The sequence below is a fragment of the Bubalus kerabau genome, chromosome 3, assembly GCF_029407905.1.
Source record: "Bubalus kerabau isolate K-KA32 ecotype Philippines breed swamp buffalo chromosome 3, PCC_UOA_SB_1v2, whole genome shotgun sequence".
NCBI lineage: Eukaryota > Metazoa > Chordata > Mammalia > Artiodactyla > Bovidae > Bubalus > Bubalus kerabau.
The window spans coordinates 117,300,353-117,305,888 of record NC_073626.1 but is presented as its reverse complement, the minus strand read 5'-3'; the positions used below and the strand labels follow the sequence as shown (position 1 = coordinate 117,305,888).

Genomic DNA, 5,536 nt, shown 5'->3' with positions numbered 1-5,536 from the left:
GAGAGATACCATGGAGAGATGAATACAAAAGCAATACTAGTACATAGCCACCAAGCACAGAGATTATAATGAAGGATTAAATTAACAAAAACTTGAAGATCAAGAAAAAAATCTATCAAATCTGGGTTCCAAGCCCAACCCTAGCACAAACTAACCACAACCTTGAACAAATTATTCAGCCTCTTTGGGCTTCTTGTCCTCAACCAGAAAACAAAAATAAATAAATGAGTTCTGTCCTACCTACCTCCCTGCACTGTTAAAAGGTTAGAGTGAGTTAATACATATAAAGACCCTTTCAAAACTATGAGATACTTGGAAAAATAGGTCATTGCTGCTACAAAGTCTCTTTTGAGTGGTTTGTTTTTTTTTGTTTTTTTTTGTTTGTTTTTTTTGTCTGTTGTATATCTGTTTGGTGTTAGGCAAACTCTACAGCAGCCTGATCATGCTGCATAAAATGTCTGATCTCTTTCAAAACACTCACAGATAAATCATTCACCCTGCATCCTCCTGAAGGGGGTTCGGTTCTGCTCCCCTCCCATGTGCTGGAGAACAGAAGGGCAGAGAGCAGCCTAGAGGGAGTAGTGATTCAGCTCAGGATAGTATCTGATTGTTTTTGTGGGGATAAGGATGGGAAGAGAATACAAAATACCGGAAAATAGCAGTTGCGGGGATTAGCATAGCTAGACTGTGGACTTTTTTTCTTTTAATTGGAAGATAAGTGCTTTACAATGCTGTGTTGGTTTCTGCCCAACAACACTGTGAATCAGCCAAAAGTAAACATATCCCCCCCCGCCTCTTGAACCTCACTCCCACTCCCCATCCCATCCCACCCCTCTGGGTTGTCACAGAGCACCCAGTTGAGCTCCCGGTGTTATACAGCAACTTCCCAATACTATCTATTTTACATTTGGTAATATATCTGTCTCAAGGGTACTCTGTCAATTAGTCCCACAGTCTCCCCTCCCCTGCTGAGTCGGCAAGTCTGTTCTCTCTGTCTGTGTCTCTCTACTTCCCCTGCAAATAGGTTCATCAGTACCATTTTTCTAGATTTCATACATATGCTTTAATATACAATATTCAGACCCCTTTTTTATGTCTTCAATGTTTCCTTTTTGCAGATGTGTAGAATGGGGGAGTCAGAGGGAGGTCTAAGAGGGAGAGAATATATGTATACATATAGCAAATCCACTTCATTGGGCAGAAGAAACTATCAAAGCATTATAAAGTAATTACAGTCTGATATAAAATTTTTTAATTTAAAATTAGAAAAAATATACTCTTTTTTTAATTTAAATTTATATATTTTAATTAGAGGCTAATTACTTTACAATATTGTATTGGTTTTGCCATATATCAACATGAATCCACCACGGGTGTACACGTGTTCCCAATCCTGAACCCCCCTCCCACCTCCCTCCCCATACCATCCCTCTGGGTCATCCCAGTACACCAGCCCCAAGCATCCCGTATCCTGCATCAAACCTGGACTGGCGATTCGTTTCTTATATGATATTATACATGTTTCAATGCCATTCTCCCAAATCATCCCCCCCCCTCCCTCTCCCACAGAGTCCAAAAGACTTCTATACATCTGTGACTCTTTTGCTGTTTCACATACAGGGTTATCGTTACCATCTTTCTAAATTCCATATATATGCGTTAGTATACTGTATTGGTGTTTTTCTTTCTGGCTCACTTCACTCCGTATAATCAGCACTTTTCAGCGCACAGAGCATTCTCACTACTGCTCTGTGAAGCTTAGAGGATGCTATTAATGATCCCATTTTACAGCTGAGGAATCTGAGGCTTGGAGAGACAACAAAGGCTGGAGAATCAATATACTGTTTCCATTACTGGGCTCTCCCTCTCAGAAAAAAAGGAAATGCTGCTCAAGAGAGGAACTAAGAGGAGAGGCAGGATCAAGCAAAGGGTTCATCTGAAGACTCTTCTAGAAAGAACCAAGATGAGGCTATGACCGTAGACAAGACTGCTTCAGCTTCTGAAAGCAGTGGTTAATATGACCAGAGACTTGTAAGATGGTGTCGTTTGTACCTCTGAGAAGCATTCTTTGTATATTCATGAATGCAAAAAAGAGAAACCCTTCGTATCCCCTCAAGAGGAAAAACCAAGCCTCAAAGCAAACAGATATATGGTAGGGGTGGCTGGAGCACTGGGCTTTCCCAGGTACACACTCCTGGAAGTCACAAGTTTTAACTGTGATTTTTGTAACCAAGCAAGACCCTTTGGGGCCTTGTTGGAAAAGACCCCTCTCCCCCTCCTTGTCCTCTGCCTACCTTTTGTCTGTAGAAAAAGTGTGGCTTCCTGGGCCTTCCCTGAGTTCCAAAGAGTAAATATAATCAGAGAAGTGAAAAAATGCAGAGAGAAAGGAAAACAAAATAATAATAGCTTAGCCATTAAACAAAGTCAAGGTCATTTTTAGTTCTTCTTCAAGGACAATGGATACTATTCTGAGCCATGTCCTCTGAGTTGTTTTAGATACTGAAACCCCCGTCAGGTAGAAGAAGTTAATTGTATGCTGCTGCCTATGTAGATCCCAGATGGGATGGAACCAGAAGGTTGATGATGTTGACTCCAAATTACCTCACCACCAACCAATCAGAAGAATATTTGTGAGTGGATCCCACACCCCACAACTCCCTTCCCTCACTGTCTTTATAAACATTTCCCTGAAAGCTTTCAGGGAGTTCAGGCCTTTTAAGCACTAACTGCTCTAGGCTCCGGCTTGGTGCCCGCAGTAAATGCTGCACTTGCCCTTACCACAGCCTGGTGTCAGTACAGAGACCTTACTGCTTGTGGGCGAGCAGATCCAAGTTGTGTTTAGTAACAATCTGATGACCTTAAAAGCAGTCAAGACTTTATAGAAGAGAGCATTATTCTGAAAAAGTTATTTCAAGCCAATAAAATTAAGCAGCATCTTGGGGAAACCAGGCCTGCATGAGAGCAAGCACCTTGTGTCTAGTCTGGTAGCGGGTCCTGGCCCAAGGACACGAAAATGCTGGGACATTACTGAGAAGTGAGAAACTAAGATAAACCAGAGGTGCCAACTGTAATTTACTGTAGTTAAACACTGCCTGTCACACTGAAGATTCATAATCTAAGATATTTAAGAAATGCATGATTGAATCCAGTCTGCCTCTCAGTGGTAGTAGTACACTATTGTGCAGGCATTGGTACAGCCTTGTGCATGCGTGCATGCTCAGTTGTGTCTGACTCTTTGTGACCCCATGGACTATAGCCCGTCAGGCTCCTCTGTCCATGGGGATTCTCCAGGCAAGAATACTGAAGTGGGTTGTCATTTCCTTCTCCAGGGGATCTACCCAACCCAGGGATTGAACCCACGTCTCCTGTATTGCTGGTGGATTCTTTACCGCTGAACCACCTGGGAACAGCCTCAGAAAACAGCAACTTGTTCATAGCTAGCACATCCACTAAAGAACATAGACTTGCCCCATCGATCCTACTTCTTGGAATTTATCTTATAGACATACCTGCAAGATGGGTACAAGATGACATGTATATGAGTTTATTCAGTGCAGTTTTGCTTATATCAAAGATTGGAAATAATTCAGTGTTTCTTAAGAGAAGACTAGTTAAATAGTTTACAGTTAAATCATTTAAATAGCTAATGACTAGTTAAATGGTTTAAACAACCAAAGAATGGAATACTGGGCAAACACTTTTTTTTTTTTTTCTGTGTTGGGTCTTCGTTGTGGCACCCAGGGGCTTCTCTAGTTGTGATGGAGGAAACAGAACAGGCTCCATCTTGAAATTAGGACTCCATCTGGGGCCTGACTGTGGACTTTGAGCTGTATACCCGGTATCTATGGAAACGACAAACCAACTGGAAAACCAGACCCCACCCCACCCCCCACCCCATCTCCCCACCCCACACCTCACTCCCATCCCCCACCTCACCACCCCCACCACCCCCGCCTTGCCATGGAAGAGCCCCAGGGCTCATACCTAGACTCTCCCTTGTCTAAAAGAATACCCTAATTGTCTGAGTAACCGAATAGAATCATAAATTCTGCTATGCTTATTGGGGTATGACTACAGGACTATTGATAATTGTCCACTGTTTACTACCTAGGCCTAAGGCATATGAATCACAGGTTAACTTTGACCGTATCTTTCTTTTCCTTTGTTCAGACTAGTTTCAGGGAATTTGGGGAGGTGGGTTTGGGCACGTGCACTTAGGGTATATAAGGTTTTCACAAAAACTGGTTGGGGTCCTTGGCTAAGAGGAGACTCTGCCTCGGGCCCACCGGTGTAATAAACTGCACTCCACTATGTGCATTGTCCTTCTTACTGAGTTTGTTTCCTGGAACGGGTGGCTACAATGGTGACTCGGGAGCTCCTGAGCACAAGGGCTCAGTATTTGAGTCACGCAGGTTTAGTTGCCCCAGGGCATGTGGGATCTTGGTTCCTGGACCAGGGGTTGAATCTGTGTCCCCTGCGTTAGAAGGCAGATTCTTAAGCACTGAACTGCCAGGGAAGTCCCCGGGCAACTTTTTTTTTTTTTTTTTCAGTCAAGCTTTTAATGAAAAGATCATAAAATAATAGTTTCTCATCACTGTATGTTAAGACTGCATACTCTGAAAGGATTTCTTTTAAAAAGAAGGAAAACGTGGTGCTTTCTATATACTAACATGGAAATTTTTCTCAAAAAATGAAATAAAAAAAAAGCAGTGTACAAAACAGTCAGTATAGTATATTACCTTTTCAATGTGAAAGTAAGGAAGACAGAAATCTGTGTTTGTATTTTCTTCTTTTGCTTTTCAAATCTTCCCACCCCCTCCCCACTCCTCCCCCTCACCCTACCACACCCCCACACCACACCCCCACACTACAAAACAATAAAAATGGTTACCTATTTGGGGTAGGGTGGGACAATGGGGGATGGAGGCCGGGTTAAATTTGTGGAGCAGTGTCCAACTCTTTGCAACCCTTTGGCCTGTAGCCCACCAGACTTCTCTGTCCATGGGATTTCTGAAGCAAGAATACTGGAGTGTGTTGCCATTTCCTTCTCCAGATCTTCTCAACCCAGGGATCGAAACTGCATCTCTTATGTTGCCTGCATTGCAGGCAGATTCTTTACCTGCTGAGCCATCAGGAAAGCCCCATGGTTAGATGCCATGAAGTAGGTGGCAATGCCTTGACCATATGCATGCTGTCAGGCTCCAGAGTTTCTTCCATCCTTGTCAAGGGGAGTGCTAACCTTCTCTCCTTTCATACAACACATGGTACCATTTAAGACACAACCTTTTTTTTTTTTTAATGTCAAATCTAGAGGTGGAAGCATCAGTGGGTCTGGGCATGAGAACAGCATGGGTAGAGGCAGGGGAGCCCTGAAGGCTGACAGTGTGAGATGCTGTGTTCTCCTGAGACCTCACGTTCTCATACATCAGAACCTTGAAAGATGCCTGCCTACCATGGCCCAGTTTACTTCAAGGAGGCTGACAGACAGTGAGGGCTAAACGCAAATGTAACAAATTCCTTTGTTGGGTCAGGAAGA

The 5,536-nt window shown here is 43.2% G+C and overlaps 1 non-coding gene across 1 annotated transcript; it reads right to left on the bottom strand.

Moving 5' to 3' along the window:
• Positions 1 to 5,135: 5,135 nt before the first annotated feature.
• Positions 5,136 to 5,261, bottom strand: LOC129648134 (U6atac minor spliceosomal RNA). Its single transcript, XR_008712718.1, has one exon. It is a non-coding gene; the product is annotated as a U6atac minor spliceosomal RNA (small nuclear RNA).
• Between the last annotated feature and the right edge of the window lie 275 nt (positions 5,262 to 5,536).